Source organism: Kogia breviceps, chromosome 20 (genome assembly GCF_026419965.1).
Source record: "Kogia breviceps isolate mKogBre1 chromosome 20, mKogBre1 haplotype 1, whole genome shotgun sequence".
Classification (NCBI taxonomy): Eukaryota; Metazoa; Chordata; class Mammalia; order Artiodactyla; family Physeteridae; genus Kogia; species Kogia breviceps.
Window position 1 is genome coordinate 26,044,639 of NC_081329.1, and position 24,721 is coordinate 26,069,359.

Consider the following 24,721-nt stretch of genomic DNA (forward strand, 5'->3'; position numbering starts at 1 on the left):
TCCAGCTACAGTTGAGCCTATAGTCTTGGCCAACAGCTTAACTAGAATTCAGTGAGAAACCTTGAGCCTTGACAACCAAGATTCCTAACCCTCAGGAATTGTGTGAGGTAACAAATATCTGTTGTTTTAGCGTGTAAGATTTTGGGGGTAATTTTTTTACGCAGCAATACCTAATCGACGCATTTAAAATTCCTGCCTGCTGGGGGAATGTAGTCAGATAAGATTAAGACAGCAGTCAAAAAAGTCAGTACCAGGAGCTATGAAATAAATGGAGATAATGAGTGTAATGTATCTATCTATTCATTCAACAAAAATTTATTGATCTCCTACAATCGGTATTATATTAGACTCTGTACTAGGACATCAGTACTAGGACTGAGGACATGCTCGGGACATCAGAATGAGCTGAGGATATAGCGACAAGTCCTTGCTTTCATGAAGTTTATAGAGTCCAGTAGAATCTGGGAAAAACAGGAAAATTACTAATCAGTTTCTGACTCCATGCCTGTTTTGAAGGACAAGTATGTGAAAGTGGATGTAAGGGCATAAAGTCAAGTATAAGGTGAGCATTCAAAGCTCGGTTGCTACCACTTAGTTTATGCATACAAGTACACACCACCCCAAAATCAAATAACTTACTGGCACAAAAGGAAAATCAGACCCTAGTTAATAAATTTAGAAATAGGATTCCCCCAGTTTGGAGAGCAACTGAAATAAAACTGATGTTAATCACTAAGAGAAACTTGAATATTAATATACTATAGAATGATAGGTTTTAGTTGAGCAGTAAACACATGGTGATAAATTTTGTCTGGTGTTCATTTACATGTGGGCTTAACCCATACTAAGAGGGGTGTGGGGGGGTGTTCTTTGAAGGAAACTAGCCCTGAGATTTTGGTATAGCTTCTTAATTTGGTAATAAAAATGGGAGCTGTGGCTATTTCATCTTAAATTCTAAGTCCATCACTGACTTCTTCAGTGGTCTGAAAGAAGCAGTTTACTGCCTCATATTTCTATCTATTAACATCCATTAAATGGAGATAATAATGCTTAGATAGCTACATCAGGAAGATTTCAAAAATAAATCACACAGGGTTGGATAAGACTTACCCAAGAGAGAGTTATTACCCAAGTAAGAATTTGTCTTTGCACTTCCTGTGCTGTGTCATCATAGTTTTAAGGAAATTCTTGGCTGTAACTGTGTGATCCATATTCAGTGAGTTGCATTCCCCCCATCCCCACTTTCAGAGTCAGGCTGATTTTCTTGTAAGGTAGGACAGTGCTTCCTGCTGTACCATGGATGCCCTTCTTCTGCATACTAACAAAGAATCAGTGCCGACAAATCCAAAGTAATCACCATTCTTTTCAATTTCCCTTCTCTCCCCAAAGCTGACACTAATAATAATAACCATTTTAAAGCTTTCTCATGGGAAACTTGGGCATGACTGGAAAGGAAATCAATTGTTCTTAGGACAATTATTAGTGTCAGAATTAATCACTGCTATTTGCAATTACTGTACTGTACAATTAGCACTAATATTTATGCCACTTTGACTGCTGTTAGAGACTGCATTGCCTTAGCTGCTGTTAACCTCAGAACAGAGAGGCAGAGTGGAAAAATTAATGAAACCAGAGGATGGAGATGACAGGTTGAGGGGATCCGATTCTCCTACTGTCAGGCCAAGATGTATTAAACAGCCACTGCCTGCTCATGTCACAACAGCGACCCACTCAGAGCTGGAAGTTTTCCTTTGAAAAAAAAGAACCCAAATGGGTTTGAGAGGATACAAATTAGAATTATTCTCAGCCTTAAACATCTATCTTCTCCTGAAGAATATGATTCTTTGTCATGCACAAAAACGACCTGCCACTTCCTATTTTGCAACACAGCAGTTGGACTCTCCAGGGTGACTCCTGGTCTGGGCTGGTGAGAGATATTTGGCCATCATATTGGAGCAGAATATTTCAGATTTTAGGCATTCGATTTCACTAAGCAATAAAAAAGGACCAGTCTTTATTTTTCTCATCTAGTCACCCAACATTAATTTATGATTTAAACATGTTTAGCATTCTTTATGCTTTTATTTTTTTTTGAATAACTTCAGACTTACAAAAATTTTGAAGAAGTTGCATAAAAATATCTGTATCACCTTCACTCAGATTCCTCCAAATCACAGTGTAATTACCCAAATCAGGAAATTAACAGTGAAACAATAGTATGATCTAACCTACACACCTGCAAATTTTACCAATTTTTCATTAATGTCCTTGGTTTCCAGTCCAGGATCTAATCCAGAATCCCACATTGTATGCAGTTGTCCTTAGTCTACCTTAATCTGGAAGAATCCTCAGTTTTGTTTTGTTTTTTTACCTTAATCCTCTGATGTTTTTGAAAAGTAGAGTCTGATTATTTGTGAAATGCCTCCCAATTTGGTTTTCCTGAGATTTCCTCAGGATTAAGCTCAGGTTATGCATTTTGGGGGCAGAAGTGTCACAGAAATGAAGTTGTGGCCTTCTTAGCACATCCTATCAGGAGGCATGTGATATGACTGGGGAAGTCTTTCCTTCTTTAACTAAACTTTTTATTTTGAGATAACTGTAGATTCACATGCAATTGAAAAAATAACACAAATAATCTCTACAGACCCTTTGCCTAGTTTCTTCCAATGTGCACAGCTTCCAGAATCATAGTGCAGTATCACCACCAGGATATTGACACTCACACACTCAAGATACAGAACATTTCCATCAACACAGGGATCATTCATTTTGCCCTTCTGGAGCCGCACACACTTCCCTCCTCCCTCACCTTCTTCTTAACCCTTGGCAGCCACTATCATGTTCTCCATTTTCATAACTTTGTCATTTCAAGAATGTTTTATAAATGGAATATAAACTTTTGGGACTGGCTTTTTTCCATTCAGCATAATTCTCTGGAGATTCATCCAGGTAGCTGTGTATGTTAATAATTCATTCCATTTCATTGCTAAGTAGAATTTCATAGTATGGATGTATCACAGTTTTACTATTCACTTGTTGAAGGACACTTGGGTTATTTCATATGGGGGATATTAAAAATAAAGCTGTAGTGGGCATCCCTGGTGGCGCAGTGGTTGAGAGTCCGCCTACCAATGCAGGGGACACGGGTTCGTGCCCAGGTCCGGGAGGATCCCACATGCCGCGGAGCGGCTGGGCCCGTGAGCCGTGGCCGCTGGGCCTGCGCGTCCCGAGCCTGTGCTCCGCAGCGGGAGGGGCCACAACAGTGAGAGGCCCGCGTACTGCAAAAAAAATAATAATAATAAAATAAAAATAAAGCTGTCGTAAACACTTCTGTACAGCTTTTCATGGGAACATAAGTTTTCATTTCTCTGGGATGAATGCTCAGTAGTGCAACTGCTGGGTCATTATTATAGTTGCATGTTTAGGTTTTTAAGAAATTGCCAAACTGTTTCCTAAAGCGACTGTACCATTTACATTCTGACCTGCAAAGTATGAGTGATCCAGTTTTCTTGCATACTCAACAGCATTTAGTATTGTCACTATTTTTATTTTAGCCATTCTAATAAGTATGTAGTGACATCTTATTGTGGTTTTAAGGTGGATTTGGCTCATGGCTAATAATGTTTAGCATCTTTTCTTATGCTTGTTTGCCATGAATATATCCTCTTTGGTGAAATGTCTGCTCATGTGTTTTGCCCATGTTCTAATAAGATTGTTTGCTTGTTTTTCTGTTATGTTTTGGGAGTTCTTTACATATTCTAGATACCAGTCCATTGCTGGTATATATTATTAGTGTATCACTGCACCTTAACTGTGTTGTATCAAATGCTTCCCAGTTTCCCACCAGTCTTTTCACTTTATTTATGGTGTTTTTTTAAACTATGCTTTTTAATTATTGTGTCATCAAATTTGTAATATTTTCTTTCCTTTCATTTTCTGAAATTTGTTAATTAAAAAAAATTTTTGGCTGCACTGGGTCTTTGTTACCGCACGTGGGCTTTCTCTAGTTGCAGCAAGCAGGGACTACTCTTTGTTGCAGTGTGCGGGCTTCTCATTGCAGTGGCGTCTCTTGTTGTGGAGCACAGCTTGTAGGTGCGCAGGCTTCAGTAGTTGTAGCTCGCAGGCTCTAGAGTGCAGGCTCAGTAGTTGTGGCACACGGGCTTAGTTTCTCCGCGGCATGTGGGATCTTCCCGGACCAGGGATTGAACCCGTGTCCCCTTCATTGGCAGGCAGATCCTTAACCACTGCACCACCAGGGAAGTCCCTATTTTGTTTTATTAACATTGAATTTTAAGCCATATAAATGGCTTAAAAAAGAAAGCCTTTCCCTACACTGAGGTTAAAGGAGAATTTATTTACGTTTTCTGTTAGTACTTACTGGTCTTAGTTTTTACATTTAGATCTCTGACCCATTTAAAGTGTATTCTTATGTATGGTATGAGGAATGGATCTAGTTTCTACCTTTTTTCCAAATAGCTACCCAGTTGTCCCAGCACTATTGATTAAAAATTCTATTGTTTCCCCCAGTGATTGGCGCATCTACATTTGTCACACATGTCAAATTTCCACATGGACTAAAGTCTGTCTTTGGAAAGTCTACTCCACTGGTCTGTTTGTCTGCTCATACCCTGCACACTGTCAAACATCCATTTGCCAGCACTCTGTGTCTCCCTTCCTTGCTTGCTGCCATGACCTATGGTGGCTTGCTGGGAAGGACATGAGTCTGTGGGCCTGTCCTGCTTCACTTCCACTGGCATGTGACTTTGTCTCCTCAGTGTTCAAAAGCTCAGCTCTGACATTTGTGAGTTAGAGAGGATAACAACATACTGAAGGATGCTGTGAGAATGAACTGAATAGTACATGTTAAACTTCACTGTTAACTATGGTGGTTACTCATATTCACAGTGTAGCTATCAGTGTATGATGATGTTTAAGAGGCCAGGTCCTTAGCTAGGCAGAGATGGCTTCCACTCTTTTATTGAGTATGTGACCTTGAGAAAGGTAACAAACTTTCTGAGTCTTAGATCCCTCGTTCTGAAATGGAGGTAATAATTGTAGCTATATCATTGGATTGTAAGGATTTATTATAATAATGTATGTAAAGCACATAACACAATGTCTGATACATAATTAGTGTTTGATTAATATTAGATTTTTACCTTTATTGATCTACAGATATCAATGACAACTTTTGGAGTGAGGTAGTATTCTGTTTCCAGAGTTTTAAAAATGGGTGCAGAGGCTATTCTGTGTACACATCACACTCAAAGAAGCATACACTTTGGTGAAATTCAGCTTAGTTGGTACTGTTTCATTTTAAAACATATAAATAAATAATATGCTTTCTAAAGATGACTTTTAAAAATGTGTTTGTTGGGACTCTCCTGGGGCTCCTCACTCCCAGGGCAGAGGGCCTGGGTTGGATACCTGGTCAGGGAACTAGATCCCGCATATGCTGCATTGAAGATCACATGGCAGCGAAAGTCCTGTGTGCCGCAGCTAAAACCCTGGGCAGCCAAATAAAGAAATAAATATATTTTTGAAAATGTGTTTGTTTGGCACCTTATAGACCCAGTGTTGCCCAGACCACATGTGTTTTATGACATTCTCTCCTGGTCTAGAACACCTATCAAATAGCTAAACACAATTGTGGTAGCCAGCCCTTCACAGACTGCATCCTTGGGGGAGACACAGCATGCCTTTAACTTTAAAAATCTCTCTACATTGGGTCATCAGTGCATTTTCCTGTTTTGGATCACCGAGCCAGGCGCCAGTCTTTCTAGAGGTAATTTATAGAGGAAGCTCTTTATCGGAGATGATTTGTGCTTTTTGCCACTTTCAAATGGCTCTTTTCTGCAGAGGGTTAATTTTAAGGGAAATAAAACAAACGCAGCTCAGATGTTTCTATTTTCTAATGAGACTTTTCAGCTCAATGCAAACCTTGTTGTTACTGATCTTTCCTCGAAGATATTAATTTATCACCGGCTTAATTCTGTGTGGAGAATTCTCAATTATAATATCTCTCCTTCTTTACCTACCGGAGAATTTCGAGATTAGATGACACATGTATTTCCTGTCCCTCCTTCATTTCTCCTAACCCTATTCCCCCCAGCCTTCTGCTTGGCTGACCATAAGAAATGTTTTGGAGTCTTTTCTTTTGACTTCATGAAACTTGTCCTTTATTAATACTCCCTGGCATCCAACAACTTCAAGGTGATGGAGTATAGGAATGATATTAATTATTTAGAATTGAATAACTAACCAGAACAGAACAAGCCACTTCCCTTCACCTTTTCACTCTCTCAGAAGCAAGGGGGAATCACCTGAGCCAAGCAAAATGGGTCAAGGGCACCGACTGGAAAGGAAGCAATGGATCAACAGATCAGAGCGAGGAAGTCAGCTGGGTGGTCTGATCCCTGTTTTCCACCCAAAGAAAATGAAAGAACGGTTCTTAACACTACACATGAATAACAAGGGATCATAAAGATGATCTAGCTCTGCGCTTTCTTATTCAGATGAGAAAACTGAGGCTCAAAGAGGTAAATTAATTGGTCCAAGGTCACACAGGGACCCAATGGATGGTTCCAGGCTTTTTTGCAGGACAAAACAGAGTCATTTTGGAGAGGCAATTTAAAGGAAGTATCAGATGTTTTGCAACTAAGATTTTTCACATAGATTTATCTTGGTAGAGTCTTCAAGTTTGACACTTAACTCATACCAGAGAGAAGAAAATGTGTGAAGCCACTTATAAACATTTCTGCAAGATTCTCCTTAAGACTGCAGTGGTTTTCCTCTTTACTCCTAGGCATGTGTGACACAATTAACCTGCCTCCTGGATCTACAGGACCCCTCAAGCCCACACCGTATCCCAATTTGTCCTCTCCTGCACTTGATTAATGACACATATGTCCATACCAATCTGCTGGGCTTTTTCTTATACTGATTTAAACAATTTATAGTTTATTCCCCTATGAAACTTACCAGCTAGATTAAAGTGCCTTGCCAATAGGGACTACATGTTTTAATAAAACAGTTCCTGTTTTATTGTTCATGCCATAATGGATGCTCGATAAGTTAATCCATTGATGACTGCTTATTTGCATGAATGTTTATGGCTACTCTGCCTCTCATCCTGAATTACACTGGATGTAGAAAAACAGCCCCCTTGTCCAAGGAACCTTCAGTTCTAGGAACCAATGAACTCCATCATGTATTTATAAGGGTCCTGCTGAGAAGCCTTGCATCCCCTCTAGTATTAATTACTTATTTCTAGATTTAAAAAATTCTTCTGCGTTTCCATTTGTGCCTTTCCATCTCAAGGCACTTACAAGCTTGTGGGTTAAGCTGTAACTGCTATTCTATCATCAATTTCTGAAATTTTCCGTATCCTATTAGAGAAGGCAGATAATGCAAGGGCAACTGAGTTGTAGAACAAGTTCATGCCAAGGGACGATTTGTATTCTGATAGTGTAGGAAATCCTATAATGCCTTAAAGTGTTTCCAATAAGGCTTAATGTATGCATCACAGTTAAAAATAATTCAGTCTGTCCTGATGATTGATTTGAAACACGAGACTGAGATTGACAGCTAAGTCCCTTTTCTCTGCCTCCCAAACGTTTTCCATGCAGTGAAGATTAATTCCTTTTATTGTGTTGAAATAATAATAGAGTCATAAAACATAACAGAACAAGAGAAAGTTGACAAAGTATGTGTTTGATTAATTGCTTTAGTAGGTGATAGGTGCTGACTGAAGTGTTTTTTATTTCTCAATATTCATCTTTCAATGTTTCAACATGTAATGCAAAAAATATATGTTTACCAACCCCCAACTCTGTGAACAGAAACTGAGGCACAAAATGCATGTGTCAGAAGTAGTCAAAGCCTGAAAAGCCTAATGTCTGTTTAGAATCTTTAGGTTATGGCAGGCTGATTGGGTGGACTTGTCAGCCAGGACAGGAGGATAATTGACCAGATAATGCAACCTGGCATTTAGGGTGTTTGTACTCTCTCTTCTCAAGGGATGTCTGGCTTGTCTGTTGCAAAACAGATGGTCCAAATTGCTCAGAGAAAACACAGGAACCATTCTCAGGGCATCTGCCCCTGCACTGTCTTAACCCTGGTCTCAACCGAGATGGGCTTTGTCGTGGGATCCTGTGAGGAACTCATGGGTAAGAAGATGAGTCAGACGTTCAAGTATTGGCCACTGAGTTGTATTCAGCTGGTGGAGGCCACATCAGTCAGAGTTCAAGACTTTCAGAACCTTTTCTCTTTTTCTGTTCTACGTTGTAATCCTAAACTATACGACTTTTCCTATCGATCTGAATTTATTCGCTGTTTATTCATTTATCTTTCTCATTTGTCTACCACATGATAGAACCTGGAATACAGCAATTAACATGACACACATGTTTGCCGTCCTCAGAGAATGTATAGCCTATTTAGAGAAAAAGACACTCAACATGTCATTTCCATAAACTGTGTTGGGTGTTGGGATAGCTGAAAGTACAGGGCACACAGTAGAAACATGTATCAGAGATGTGCAGGGGTGATCCGCCCCAGCAGGTTAAGGAAGACAGATCATCTGGAGATGTTTAAGCTAAAATCCAAACGTTTAGAAGGAGTTAGCAAGGCGACGTGGTATTATTTGATTGTGGGTGGATGGTGTGGCAGTCATCTTCTACTTCTTCCTTACTCCAGAAAACTAGTACTGAGAGTTCCCATTTTAGTAATTCGGAAGTAGCTTGTATGAAACAAAGCCTCCCACAGAAAACAGTTGCAAGCTCTAGACAAATATATATAAAACAGCTCTGTAAAGTCACTGAAGAGAAACCAGAAGTAGGAAGAAACTTGAGAAGATTCACTCTTCAAAGAAGGAAATCTCACTGGGCAAGGTCCATGATTTTTCAGATTGTCCCCTGAGAGCACATAGTGCTGGGCAGTTAGAAATCAAGCAGAAAACCTGTCCCAGAGGTGGCTGGAAATCAGAGAGGGGAAGTCCTTCATGTAAGCCTGTGAGCTACAGAGAGGTTGCTCCGATTCTGCTTGTAATATTACCTCAAAAACTCGGGTGACCCCTGAGCTGCACATGTCCTGGGAAGATGACAGATGTCCAGAAGAAAGCAAAAGATTTTCAGCTGCAAAACCTAAGTAAGAGATTTAAGCTGCCCCTAATGCAGGAGATACAATGTTTAGAGTTTGCATCCTATCACTTTGAGGATTCTCAGAGAGACCTGCTTTAGTTGGAAGTTTAACGCTTTTTGGAGCCCTGTTACTCTGAAGATTAAGTCTAGGGCTGGTCACAGCTTTCTTTGTCCTACCTTTGGAGAAGATGAGATATTCTTTGTATGTTTCCAACAAGGCCCTCTGATTTTCACTCCTAGTTCAATTGGCTATTAATTGCCCTCAGATTTTTATTACCTTTTTCCAGAGCTCAATTTAACCACCTAGTTTTATTGTTCTTATAGTTACTATTTCATATTTCTCAAAGCCCTGATAAATTACACTAGCTAGTGCATTCGTTTCCATTGATATACCAACCCAATTCACCACTGGTGAGAGGTCAAGCATTTGCATCACTAGTTTTGTTTGTTTGTTTGTTTGTTTTGCGGTGTGCGGGCCTCTCACTGTCGCGGCCTCTCCCGTTGCGGAGCACAGGCTCCGGACGCGCAGGCTCAGCGGCCATGGCTCACGGGCCCAGCCGCTCCACGGCATGTGGGATCCTCCCGGACCGGGGCACAAACCCGCGTCCCCTGCATCGGCAGGCGGACTCTCAACCACTGCGCCACCAGGGAAGCCCCTGCATCACTAGTTTTTATAGGGACTATTTGGGATCCACTGACCATCACTAACAGGATCTTCTTTGCTACCCTGGCAGCAAGTGACCCAGCTCAAAAATGCCATCTTATTGGTTGCTGTTCCTGATCACCCGGATACCAACTATTGCCATTAAGAAGTATAGTCTCTGGGGCTTCCCTGGTGGCGCAGTGGTTGAGAGTCCGCCTGCCGATGCAGGGGACATGGGTTCATGCCCCGGTCCGGGAAGATACCACACGCCGCGGAGCGGCTGGGCCCGTGAGCCGTGGCCGCTGAGCCTGCGCGTCCGGAGCCTGTGCTCTGCAACGGGAGAGGCGGCAACAGTGAGAGGCCCGCACTGCAAAAAAAAAATATGGAAGTATATTCTCAGAGTTTAGCATGCAGGATGTTTGGGAATGCCCTTGGGATCAGACCTGTGAAAGAAAGGGAGCAGAAGCCAGATTGGATAGAATAAGAAGTTGAAATATAATGCCTGGAGCCAACCGAGAACTCTGGAAAAAAATCTCTTCAGTATCATTCCCCACCGGGACAAGATGGCCTGGCCTTTATGTAGTAAACACAATACATCTACCCAGAGAAGGTCTGTAACTTGTGCAATTTGGTTCTCTGCACTGAGCCAATCCCTAAAGAAGCTGACAGCTAAAGGCTCCAAAACTGGGTCAGCAGGTGCTTTCATTGAAGGGAATTTGGGTGGTTTATCAGAGTAATTATCACAATCTACAAACACCATCTTGGACCTTTAGATGATAAGTTTAAAGGTAACAGGCAACACTCCAAAATGGCAGAATGGAAAGATAGAAAGAGGCTGATTCTTTGAACCCTGGAGACATCTAGATTAGGAATTCTTGCTAGGATATTATACATATCTCATTGTTGTAGCCATTGTTAGCTGGATTTTCAGTTGCTGAAAACTGAAAACGGGAGGGAGATAAGGGTGGGTTGCGTGTTGCAGGCAGAGGAAATGTCTCATGAAACAGCCCAGATGCCAGAGAACAAGTATCTTTTGTATAATTGAAACAAGTCTAGTACAGGTGAAGTATACATTGTACAGGATAGAGAAGAAAGAAAGTTCTAGAAATAAGCAGGGGTGAAACCATGGAGAGCCTCTCAAACTTCCTTATGCAGTTGATTTTATCCCAAGGGCAAGAGAAAGCGATCGTAAGGTTTTCAGTAGGAAAGTGATATAGTAAGGTTGTGCATTTGAAAGATCCCTCTAGGTCCGCTAAGGAGCTTAGCTTGGAGAGGCCAAGGCAAGATACAGGGAGACGTTTTGGGAAGTAATTGCTGTAATCATGATGGAAGGGGGCTTGGAGCAGAGTAGTAGCAGTGGGATGGAAAGCAGTGAACAGAATAAGAGATATTTAGAGGGCAGAACCAATTGCACCAATTCAGTGAGGAAATACCTTGAAACTGAGGATGATTCCCCATGTCCTGGCTTGGGCAGCAAATCCTTGGGCATACCTGGAGCTGTAGCCCAGAGGCGTGGTATAGGCACTGGTCTCTGGATCCAGGCTCTGTGTTTCCTTCCTGACTTTGGTACTTCCTAGCTGGGTGCCTTTTACCAGTTTTCACCATTCTGTACTTCTGTTTTCATATCTGTAAACTGTGGTTAAGTATCTACCTCAGAAGCTTGTAGGAAGAGTAAATGAATTAATACAGGTGACATGCTTGTCATAGTAACTTCTCAATAAATACAAGCTCTCATTATTATTAGGGACCTCACTCTGGTTTTCCTGTTCCTGCTTCTTGTTTGCTTTTTCGACCTTTGTCAGTTTGGGTTCCCAATGCAACAATTGGCTCTGACTGTCCCTTGCTTCTTCCGTGACTTGCTTTGGCATTTCTGATGCCCTGGCCAGGCCCCATTCGTCCTCTCACACATAACAGTGGAGGAGCAAGTAATATTAAAGGAAAACAACAACCTCTTGATGAAAGCCATGTAAAGTTGTGTGTATCGAAAGTACTGTGTCCTCAGGCGCAACAGGCCTGGTCCAATGGCTGAACACTCTGGCGTCTAGGGCCAATGACATCAACCTCCCATTCCTTAGGCAATGGTGGAATTCCAAACTGCATCCTAAGCTTCCGCATTTATACATCCTCATTCTTCTCTGTACTGTGTTAAACTTTATCCAGCCTTCATCTAAGATACCCACTCCTAGAGCAATATTTAATGGCTACATTCTACTAAAACCTTGATTTAAAGTCAATCACGTCCCATCCTCCCAGCACACTCACCCAGGTCCTCCCACTCCAGTGATTTTATGCTCTCGGTGAGGTCTTCGGATCCTCACTGAGAGGATCATGTTTTTTCTTTCCATCACTCTCTTTATCTTCTTCCCTTCCTCCCATACCCAGTCTAGAATTTATAGTAAACACCGTAACTCTCTAATCCTCCCCTGCCCTCTGCATATTTCTCTCAATTCTACTTGCCCTGCAAAACTCCATCCTCATCTCAATCCAAGCATGTGCCTATTCCATACTTGGCATGTGGTCCACTGAATTTTGCCAAAGGGGGAAAAAAAAATGACAGAACCATGGTGACTGGACTTACTTCAAATTTCTGACTCCAGTTCTGAAACAGGGACTCAACATCAATAACATTGCCTCACTTTCCTGATTAAATTCATTCTCCACACTCTCAGATCATTATTTTGTGCATTCTTCTCCCCAAGTCTCCCCCTCCCTCTCCACGTACCTCATACTCTCAGCTGATAATCTCACCATGGACTTAATAGGGAAATTATATCAAAGTAGATGACAGTTATCACACCTTTTCACCATTTCCACTGGAGGTGCTTTCAATGAAAAGAGTGCACTTACTAATATTTTGGACAATTGATTTCACCTAAGCTCTGGTTTTTATCCCCAGGATGTCTTATCGAGGGCTTCATTACTAAAATCACCCTCTTCTCTTCTGCATCAGTTTCTCCCCCTTTATTGTATTCTAACAAAGTCCCAAACCTACCCTGACTGCATTTCTCCACAGTGCGTTAGCAATCTAGCTGCTCAGTCCAAAAGTCTGGATTCCTTTCTTTTCATCATCTGCAACATGGAAGTCATCAGTGAGTCCCGTGTGCCCTAAGGTGAACTTCAAAATAAGTTCTGAATCTGACTTCATTTCGCCACTTCCAATGTCATGGTCCTAATTCATGTCTGTTATCTCTAGCATGAACGACTGCCACAGTTCCCTTTCAGGTCCTTTGTCCCTGCCTCCTGCAGTCCGTTTGCTATGACATCCTCAGGTTCATCTTAAGAATAACTCAGATCGCATCTCTCCAGTGCTACTAACCCTTGAATAGCCTCCAATTATACAAACGCAACAATGACAGAAAAACCTTTGCATTATGGTCCATGAACTTAACTCTTGTTCAGTTCCCCAGTCCTGTCTGTCTCCAGTACTCCTTTAACTCATCAGCTGCACTAACCTTCTTTCTGTTTCACTCATATGGCATTCCAAGGACTTTGCATTTGTTCTTTGCTCATTATTCCGGTCTCAAATCTAATATCACCTTCTCAAAGAGGCCTCTCCCAGCAAACCCAGCTGAAAACCACTCACCCACTCCCATTCTCTACCTCATTATTGTTCTTGCATTCTGTCTTCTGCATATAACTTCTTGATTCTCAACATTCTCTTATTTATATTATCTCCCTCCACCCCCATCACAGACATAGTGCAGATACCTGCCTAAGTTCCTTAAAGCAGGATCTCTCTCCCTCTCCCTGTCCGTCCCTGTATCTCCCTCACTGCTGCGTTGCTAGCAAATAATGAATATTTGACACTTATTGCTTGTGATCAATAGACGTTTGTTGATTGACTGAATGATGACTGATTGATATTGAAGCCTTACTATTAAAAACCTATACTACTGAGACCTTGTGTCCATACTTGAGAAATTAGGAAGAGGGATAAAACTAAATGTGTTCCTTTGGTAGAGGAACAAATCAACTCTCTGTATTTAAGCAGATAGAATAAACAAGCTCCACAGAGGAAATACAAGATAAATGGAAACTACACAGACGCAGAACAGTATATTTGAGATTTTATTTTATATATCATTCTACCCTATCCTGCTTTTTCACTTAATGTCACAAGTGCTTTCTCACATCATTAAAATTCTTTGTCAACATAATATTCAACTGTTGAATAATATTCAATTTTCTATAGAGGGACCATGATTTACCTATTCTATTGTTCATTGACATTTACTTTATTTTTTTTCTTTTATAAATAAACATGTTTATGCATCAGTCTTTGTCAACATTTCTGATTCTTTCCTTAGTAAGAACTCCTAGAAGGGGAAAAAGTACTTAAAAAGATAAATATATTAAACGTTACCAAGATGTATTACTAAATAACTTCCTAAGATATTTGGGTAATTTATATTCACATAGTCTATAAAAGTAACCATTTCATAGCACCCTCTGACATTAATAACATTTATTTTACTGTTTGCTCACTTACAGACAAAAAAGGTTAATCTCAATATTTTTATTTGCATTTCTGTGATGACTAGAGAGTCATAAATATTTCAGATTTTTCCATTATCTCTTGTATTTTGTACATTTGTATACTATATTTTCTCTTCTTTTTCTGAGTGATAGTCTCAATTTTTGTGAGGTCTTTCTGTATTAAGTGTATAATCATTTACTATATTTGCTTCAAATATTTATCATATCTACATAGTTTAGAAGAATGTTTGACCTAATGTCAGCAATATTAGAGGCTCTGAGGGCAATCGTAAATCTAAGGTACAGTAGAAAAGTGCCTTCCTCTGGAGGGTAGTATGTGCTAGAAATTGGTCCAGGCAGGATAACTAAGGATTTGCCTGAATAGAGTTCAAGTGGGACATAAAGGATTTAGGATTTTACAGGATCAAGAGGAAGTAACATTCAGTAAAGCAAACTTCCCAGACTGAGTACTAATTTTCCTACAAAACGATATCTGTCATGGCTGAGAGACCAGGCACAGAGAGTAAAGCAGTAGTAATTTGTCTTTTCTAAGTTAAGGATTAGAGCATCTTTGATATCTTAGACACTTTCTTTTCCAACCTATAGCCTTTGACCTCACACATCTCTCCTCTGAGGCCATAATATTAAGGAAATTTTAAAAGTTTTTTAAATCTAATACCCAGAGAGCAGTTGGGGTGGGGGGCGGGCAGATACTAAAGAGAACAGAATTGAATTCCAATTCCCCAGAATTGAAGCTGGGGAAGTAAGAAAATATCCCCAAGAGCAGTTTGGTTGTGGGAGAGAAAAAGGGAGACAGCTCAAGAGACAAAATTAGCAATGAGACAGCAGATACAAGGAGGCGACCCAACCACGGACAAGTGTAGAACTCGCCTTCCCTGGTGGGTTGAATAAATAGTTCAAAACCCAAATACCTGGGATGAGAAGAATCTATATTTTTCTTATGAAATCATGCTTTTTCGCACTTATGCGGCGTCTCAGTGACCTTAGCCAGCTGTGCACACCGGGAACTGGCGCAGATGCAGGGACTTGTGCCTAGTGGGTGTGCCACGTTTCCCAACTTAAGTACCTTGAAATGGCACCGACTGAGAATGTCCTTATTAACACTGTGACCATGCTACTAAACTGTTTTCCCTTAATTTGATCTGAAATTTATTATATTAAACCTATTAAACAATTTCCTGAAATATACTGCCACAACAGTGTCTTTCTTTTTCACTTGCACATACAGAGTCAATTGTCATTCAGCAATGGGAGGGGAAAAAATAGCCTTTCTTATCTCTCATTTCTTATTTATTTGGAGTTCCCTCAGGCTTTTCAGCGTTACCCCCAAAGAAGCTGCCTTGCTCTTAGTAATTCAGTTCTTCAAATATCATGGAAATTGGCTTGAGGACGCAATGCATGAAAACGCAAAAAGGAAAAGCTTACTTTGGTTATCCCCAAATTAAAGCAGTTCATAAAAAGGAATGTTTTTTTATTTTGTTATTTTTTGGTTTCTGTGAACAATTTCCTGTTCTCAAAGTCTTTTTTAAAAAAGATCTTAAATTTTGGAGCTATTTGTTTTCCTGGCTCCCGGCATCATTCCTCCTCCTGAGTAAAGTGCCCCAATCCCTTCTTCTTGCCCATCCCAAACTCAGCCATCTCCACTCCCAACCTGCACATTTTCAGCATCGAAACAGAACTCTTCAATGGCCACTGTTCTCTCCCTCAGCATCACAGGAGGCCTCTGAGCATCATTTATTCACCCATTCATTTATTATGTTATTCAACAAACTAATTAGAATCTGTTGAAAGCCAGATGCTAAGAAAATACAAAGGTTCATTCATTCTCTCACACTGTCCTAGGGATGGACCCCACCTAATTTTTCTGTTCCTAATTTTCTTTTTAATTTTATGTAATTTTTAAAGAATCTATCAATTGCATCTGGATTTCAAATTCATTACTTACGATTATTCATAATACATTTTAAAAATATTTTTGTCCTCTTTAAATTTCTGTTCTGTAGCTACTTCCACTTTTTCATTCTCCATGTTGTTTATTTGCCTATTCTCTTTCTGTGGTTTTGTTTGTTTATTTGTTTGTTTTGGTTAGCCCTGGCAGAAGTTTGTTTTAACAATCTTTTGGAAGAATCAGCTTTCCATTTGTTAATCTTCTTTAGTGTTCATATATTGTCTAAATTTCATTGAGTCTTCTCTTACTTTTATTATTGTCTTGTTTCTTACTTCTTGTCCCTTTGGGTTTGATTTTTTTTCTCCCTAACTTCCTGAATTGAGTGCTACCTTCCAACTTTCTTCTTTCTTGATAGATGGGTGTAAAACTCTACATTTCCCTTTAAGGACTGCTTTAGCTCTGTTGCACAAATGTGTCTTTTAACCCATTAATTATCATTTTTTCTGAATACTTCCTAGTTTTCTTTAATATTTCCTTTTATAACCTGAGAAATAACTCAGTAATTATTTAGTTTCCAAACATATTGGATTTTGCAAAAATACTACTTTTTGTATTATAGTCATTCTCTGAAATTTATTGAGACTTCCTCTGTGTCAATATGGGACCATTTTGGGGGGGGCATGGTCAATGTTTGTGTGTGCTTAAAAAATATTATCTCTCTTCATTGAGTGTGGATTATATTTATAAATATTCTTTCAGTCTTCAAAACCTCTGCTTTTACTTCCTGTTTAACCTCCTAATTTCAAAATGAGGTGTAAAAATTCTCAGTAACTTATCTCTTTCTCTTAACATTCCATCCAGTTAATGCTTGATATATGTGAAGGCTATATTATTAGGTGTATATTGTATATATAGCTGTTGTATGATACCTTGTATAATAATGTAGTGTCCTTCTTTTAACATTGTTATTTTTGTCTTAAAGACTATTTAATCAGATCCTCTGAAAACAACCCTCGATTTTCTTTGGTTCATTTTTGTTTGAGATATCACTTTATATCCCTTTCTTTTTAACCGTTTTCCTCTTATTTTAAGCATGTCTCCTGTTAGCAGAGTTTTTGCTTTGTTTTTAATTAAATCTTAGTCTTTGCTTTTTAATTGATATGTCTAGTCCATTTTTAATTATTCTGATTATTTTTATACTAGAATTTTGTTCCATCATATAATTTCCTATTTTCCATTGACTCCTTTTATTTTTTCATTATTTTCTCATGGGTCAAGTGAAAAAATAAATCCAGGCTTAAGTCAGAAGAGTCTTTACTTGAAAAGACTATTACAATAAGGGGAGAAGGACAATTGCAATAGAGGGAACTCTCAGATCATGAGGTCTGCTAGCATCTTAAGGGTTAGGCAGAAAGGAATTTTCTTTTATAGGGAACAGTAAACAAGCCTACAAAGAACCAGGCGTGGGGGAGTGGGATGAACAGTTGAGCAGGAACCATCTTGATCAGCAGGTACTTAGGAGGGGCCATTAAGAAGGACTGCAGACTGCAGCCACACTGCGATCCTAGAATGGAGATTTTTCATTTGCCCTGTGTACTTTGTACAACAAAAACTGTGTCCTTATGTTAATTAGTTGATTTTTGAAACATTCTTTTCCTTGCTAAGAACATATCCATTGGTATATCGATTATGGTTTGAAAAAAAGTTATCTACATTTCAAACTGATTTATATCCAAAGTTATTCAGTTCCCCTTATTCTACTCTCCTCCTCAAAGTCACAGTCTTCAAACTGAGGAAAATTAAATTGCACATAGTTTATCCAAACCCATGATTCTTTCAGAGGAGTTCTTTTTTTTTAAACTTTTTATTTATGTATTTATGTATTTATTTTGGGCCGTGCCACATGGCATGCAGGATCTTAGTTCCCCAACCGGGGACAGAACCTGTGCGCCCTGACCCGTGCCCCCTGCATTGGAAGCTCAGAGTCTTCACCACTGGACCGCCAGGGAATTCCCCAGAGGAGCTCTTAAAGTCAGTAGTGTAGCCTGTCTCTTGTCATCTGGATAAAGTGATTTCAATGGGCTTATCCAGCCCTGCCCAAGCTTGCAGTATCTCTTATTTCTTCACCAGTCTCCTGGTATGCACACTGCAGGCAAAATCACCTGTCTACAGAGCAAGTCAAAGAACATCCCCTCCTTACTTATAAACCAATGCATCTCCTATAGGTACTTTCAGACATGGCTCCAAACTACTTATGCCTACCTCAGTAACTATTACTGTCCTCTCCCGTCACTACTTACTGCACCAAATACCGTTCTATTCCTCAGACATGCCCTACCTCTTGGTCTTTATACATGCTCTGGCTCTTCTCTCTTTCCTACCCATGTGACACAATAAAAAAATACATAGATGTTGGATAAACCAGGGCAGAATTCAAATCCCAGCTCTGCCAATTACAAGTTATATAATTGCTCGCAAATTACTCAGTGTAATTGACCTTTAATTTCATCTATAAAATGAAAATAAAATACTTAATTGGATGTCTGAGAAGATCAAATCAATTAATAGACATAAATCATTTATTATTATGATTACCCTAATAAGTACGCAATCAATATTTGTTTAATCAATTCACACCATAGCAAGCAATAATTCCAGGTATTTACTTCATCATCATCTACCTGTTTGCTCTTATTCCAAGCAATACAATCTATCAATCAATAATTTACTATATTATCATGTTGCACTATTGAGCTTTCCAAGCACACGACTTAAATCAGCATTATGTATATACGTATATTTTTTAGCCCTTCATAATTTTTAGGAGAGTGTTAATAAAATGTAGGTAATTAATATCTAAGTGTTTCTATAATTATCCATATCTGCACTGCTCACTGCATTCGATTTCCCAGCCTCCATCCTCTATGATTTTAGTTCTGGACATCATTTCAGATAAACTATTTTGTCCACTAAATACATCCATGGAAGTCATAAAACAGGGTTTTAAATTGTACCATTTTAAATGTTCATCATGTAGAGAAGAAGGGAAACAAATTTTGATAAAATTTTATTCTGGGACCGTGCGTGTTGGTGAGTAGCTAACTTCATACCGTTGCCACATACAGCCATTTATCCATTCTGCAAGCAGTTGCTGACCCTGGGAATAGAGTGATTGACAAGAAAATCTTGGTTACTAGACCTCTTTTGGTTCACAGTCTGGCATTGAAGGTACACATCGAACAACTAATTACAACAAAGTATGGTAAATGTTGGGGGGAGAAAGTGTGTCCCAGGTCAGTGGGAACAGAGATTAGTGGCATCCACCTGAAAAACAGCATTTGGGATTTAAGCCCCAGTAGCTATTTCCCAAGAAACTCTTCCAGAAAACCTGTTCATTGCAGTTAAGCAGTTCCAAATCCTGAAAAAGGAAAGATGATTTTTTAAAAACCCCTTAATCACTTAAAACATCATCTCAACCATCTAATTCTCCCTGGAGCTCCTGGTAGTTATAGCACATTTTCTCCCTCAGTTGTCAATGAAAAAATCCTGTTGTAGGTCATCACTGCCCTATTGTTAGACCAGGATTTTTTTTTTTAAACAAATCAGCCAAAACAAAAGGCCTGCTGCAGCTTAGGTACTGGAGAAGGTACATTCTGCCTGGTCCAAGGTGTTGTCAGCAGAAAGCGAAATCCGCACTAAAAAAGCAACCTGTCTTGGGAGGTAGCAACACCACTGTGATAGACGCGATTAAAGCAGAGACCGATAGTCATTGTTCAGGGATGCGAGGGAATGGACTTATCCACAGAGCAGGAAGTTGAAAGGATGATCGGCCCCTAATGACCATAGTCTTGCAAATTCAAATATAAATTTATATATATTAAATATTTAACACATTAAATATTATCTATATGCATATATATAATGTGTGTAATGGGACTTATGGGAATCCAAAGGAACAAAAGATTTTCATTTAAAGGTAACAGAGAAACTTTATGGACAAGGCAGTATTTGACTTGTATGAAAAGTTATGAAAAAATTTCAGTGATGTCAGAAAGGAAGATACAGAACATGTTTAGATCTTCCTGAGCCATTCTAGCTCGAGCAGAGACTATTGCAGATTTTTTTGACTGAGATAAGCTTAGAAAGAAAAATCCAATTGTAAAGGCACCCAAGTAAGGGGCAAGACTTTCAGATTCTGAAATGTGTTCCTTCAAAAGAATCTGATTCACATTCTATCCTCATTCTTTCCAGAGGATATTCCTTTGGTCTGGAACTAACAAATATTTATTTTGGAACTGAAACTATTTCTACGTTGAAATGACTTCTTAGTGGGATTGAGGACTTGAAATCTTCCCTGAAATCAATTTCAAACACATGAGCAGGTGTCTCCCTCATATAAATGTCTTCATGTGTTTTCATTCATCATTAGAGAAGGCGTGATGTAGAATACTGTCCACAGTCCCTTTAGCATCCTGGATGGAGCGGAATCAAAGTGGCTTTTGACCAGAAGGGACAGATATCCTCTCATTTGAGCCTACCTGTCAGTAAAATTGTTGGCATGATTCTGGATACAGTTCTGAGCTTAAGAGGACATCACAGATTTCTACTCTTATTGCTTTCCTGGAAGCAGATACCAACTATAGCTACCACTTATTACTTGTACTTTACCAGCAATGTCAGCAGCCCTGCCTGACAAACATTTTTTTTTTTTTAATGGGGATGTATTTTCAAGAATATCTAAGATCTGCAGTGTTGTTTTACCAAACTGAAGCCAGTATGGCTAAAAGAGACCTCTGAGAATTTAAAGAGTAAAATTATCCATGTACAAACACATGGTATCTCATACAATAATCTTTCAATAGCATGTCTTAAAACAGCTACAAAAATAAGTTGAATTCGCTGATAATATATTAGTTAATGAAAACGCAAAGGTGGAACCCAGAGCATAATTGCCCTGCGGTACTGAAATGATGAGCAAGAGAGTGCTGAGTAATCTGGACTCCTCCAAATGGCAGATGCAGTCTTGCTTTTCAATGCTTTGGAATGGATGATAAATGTAATTCATTTAACTCGCCCAAAATATTTATTGAAGCATTGTCTTACACACTGAGAATATGGCTGCAAAACAAAAACAAAAACACAAAACACAACAACAGAAATGTTTCTGCCCGCATGGGACTTACATTCCAGTGCGAAGATGTTGGCAGTAAATAAAACAGGCCAGTAAAGAGTAGGTCAGGGGAATTCCCTGGCAGTCCAGTGGTTAGGACTCCACACTTTCACTGCCGAAGGTGTGGGTTCAGTCCCTGGTTAGGAACAAAAATCCCTCAAACGGCAAGGCGGGGCCAAAAAAAAAAAAAAAAGAATAAGTCAGATGGTGATCAAAGCTATGGAGAAACAGAAAGCCAAGAGTAAGGATAAGGATACCGAGGCGGCAGGGCGAGTGGGGACTGTCATTTCACGTCAGTTTGTGAGTCCAGGCATTACTGATTTAATGGCACGTGAGCTGAAAGCCAAGCAATGACGCCAAATTACAGTTGATCCTTGAACAACAGAGGGGTGCCAATGCCCAGGCAGTCAAAAATCCTTATATAATGTTGCAGCGGGCCCTCCCTATCCACGGCTCTGCATAAGTGGACTTGTGCAATTCAAACCCATGTTGTTCAAAGGCCAATCGTGTTATCTGTAAGGAGAGAATGCCTGGCGGAGGACACAGCACCGTCAAACATCTCAAGGTGAGAATGTGTGTGGTGTGTTCAAGAAGCATCAAGGAGACCAGTGTGGCCAGAATAGAATGACCAGGGAGGAGAGGTGAAGGTGGTGAGATGAGTAAGGTTGCACGCGAGCCAGCTCACCTGGGCCCCTACAGCCATCGTCAAGTTTGGCTTTTCTGCTGAGTGAGATGGGGGTGCATCACAGAGTTTAGAGTGAGGAAAGGACATGGTCCTGCCTGAGTTCTGAAAAGACAACTGTGCCTGTTGCATTGAGAATAGAGTGCGGGTGAGGATTGGGTATTGGGGAGGGCAGAGGCAGGGGGACCCATAAGGAAGCCATTGCAGTAACACAGTGGAAGATGATGGTTTCAGGTAGGGAATAAAGAGGAAATGGTGAGCGTTAGCCAGATTCTGTATATATTTGATGGCAAGGATTTGCTCTATATTGCATGTAAGTTATGATAAAAGAGGAGTCAAGGATGATTCTGCCGCAAGGATGAGGTTGCCACCAGCTGAGATAAAGAAGACTGGGAGAGGAGCATCTTTGGAGAAAGGGAAATCACAAACTTTGATTGGAGGCATGTCAAGTGTGAAGGGCTTACTCAGCATCAAACTATATGTGTTATAGGTAGCCAAGAGGAAAGAAGCATTAAAAATCGGAAGTAGAGTTCATGGCCAGAGATGTAACTTTGCACATCAGCAAGAGGATGGCATTTAAAGCTCTGAGACCAGGTAAGTCATCAAAGGAATGGTGTAGGAAATAAAGGGAAGTGTGTCCGGGAGAAAAGGAAGAACTCATCAAGTGGAGAAGGAAGCCTCCAGAGTATTTGTGATCACAGTAGAACCTGTGCAGAGTCCTTCTGTTTTTAGAATATAAGTCATTCCTAGTCGATGCTTCTGATGCCAGTTACTCCTGGATGATTCATTCACTCAGTACAGATTCTTACCCACTTACTGTGTACAATGCTTTTTATTCCTCCACCAAAGCATTCCCCCACCAACACAGAATGTGCATGTCCTTTAAGACTGTTGGACAAAGATGGGGTAATGAGCATAGGCAAAGGTTCACTCTTATCACGGTTGAGTCTTTTAATGGCTCAGTCTTCGTACTAGCTTAGTGTGCTGTAGTTAGTTTGTTGGGGGAAAAAATGACCGCACTTCAGAAAGTGAAGCACAAAGCCCAAATAATGGGATAAGGAGGAAGGCATAGATGAGTTAATGAAGACTAGTCTAGAAAAACCAAGACCCTGTCTCCCCATTCCTTCAGCAATGTGCCACAGTAGGCTGATTTTCTTTAGGCTCTGGAAACATTAATTCAATAAATTACTTCTATTCATTATTGTAATTATAAATTCATGACTGTAATTTTAAAGTCATCTTTTTTCCCACCCTCTGCTCTGGTGACATATGAGTGCTATTGATTGTAAATGTCAAATTAAGTTTCTAGGCATATTTTCCTTGTGTTGGGATCAATACATAACTTGAAGACGTCCTTTGATAGGACATTGAAAGTTATTCCTCACCCATGTGACATTTTGGCTGTTTCCTCCCTGAATATTTTAGTTAGATTGGCAACTTTCACTTCCTGGATGTTTACAGGGAAATATGGTCCTTCTTTGTAAACCTGAACTCCCAAACTAACAAAAAGATATGGGATCTTGAATCACATGCGTATTAATTTAACTTTGAGTAAACCTAATACATGAAAATCCAAACATATAAAAGCTGATTAAGGTGCCCCAACTGTGTTAATTATTTATTGATTTTTTTTTTACAAAAGTATTCTTAGTTTTCCAATTTTCAATAATTTAATATAGAATCCCTTCAGTCATTTGAAAATGCTTTACTTACAGGTTTGCAAGACTCAGATTTTACATAGAGAAGTCTTTCCAATGAGTCATAAAGTTTAAGGAATTTAGAAAACTATTTGCTTAAAACATGACTTTCATATTTTAATCACTTAATCATTCATTTATTTATTCATCCAATCATTTACCTGTAAATTGGTGCAACCACTGTGGAAAACAGTATGTAGTTTCCTCAAAAAGTTAAATATAGAACTACCCTATGATTTGGCAATCCTGCTTCTAGGTGTGTATCCAAAGAAAATAAAACCACTATCTTGAAGAGATATTTGCACCCCCATGTTCTCTTCAACATTATTCACAGTAGCCAATATATGGAAACAATCTAAGTATCCATTGGTAGATTAGTGTATGTGTGTGTGTGTGTGTATATATATATATATATATATATATATATTTATATATTTATATTTATATTTATATATACGGAAAAACCCAAACGAACATTTTGGCCAACTCTATACATATATATATATATATATATATATATATATATATATATATATGCGCAATGGGATATTACTCAGCTTTCAAAAAATGAAGAAAATGCGTCCATTTGTGACAACATGGATGAACCTGGAGGACATTCTGCTGAGTGAAATAAGAAGCCAGACGCAGAAACACAAATATTGTATGGTTTCACTTATATGTCAAATTTTAAAAAGCCAAATTCATAGTAATAGAGAGTAGAATGGTGGTTATCAGTGGCTAGGGTATAGCAGAAAAGGGGATATTTTAAACGAAAGAAAGGAAGTAGAATGGTGGTTGGTCGGTGGTCACTAGGTCGCTCTGGTTCCCTCCATAGGCACTTTTGGGTACCATGGTGCATCCTTGCTCTCACTGACACTCAGGGAGTGATACATAATGAAGCCAGGGGCCGATGCAACGAAGATGATGGAAGCCATTGACGATAACGATTGGTACTGCCTGAAGAAAACAAAAAAGGAAGATACCACCTTTATTGTCATATGGCT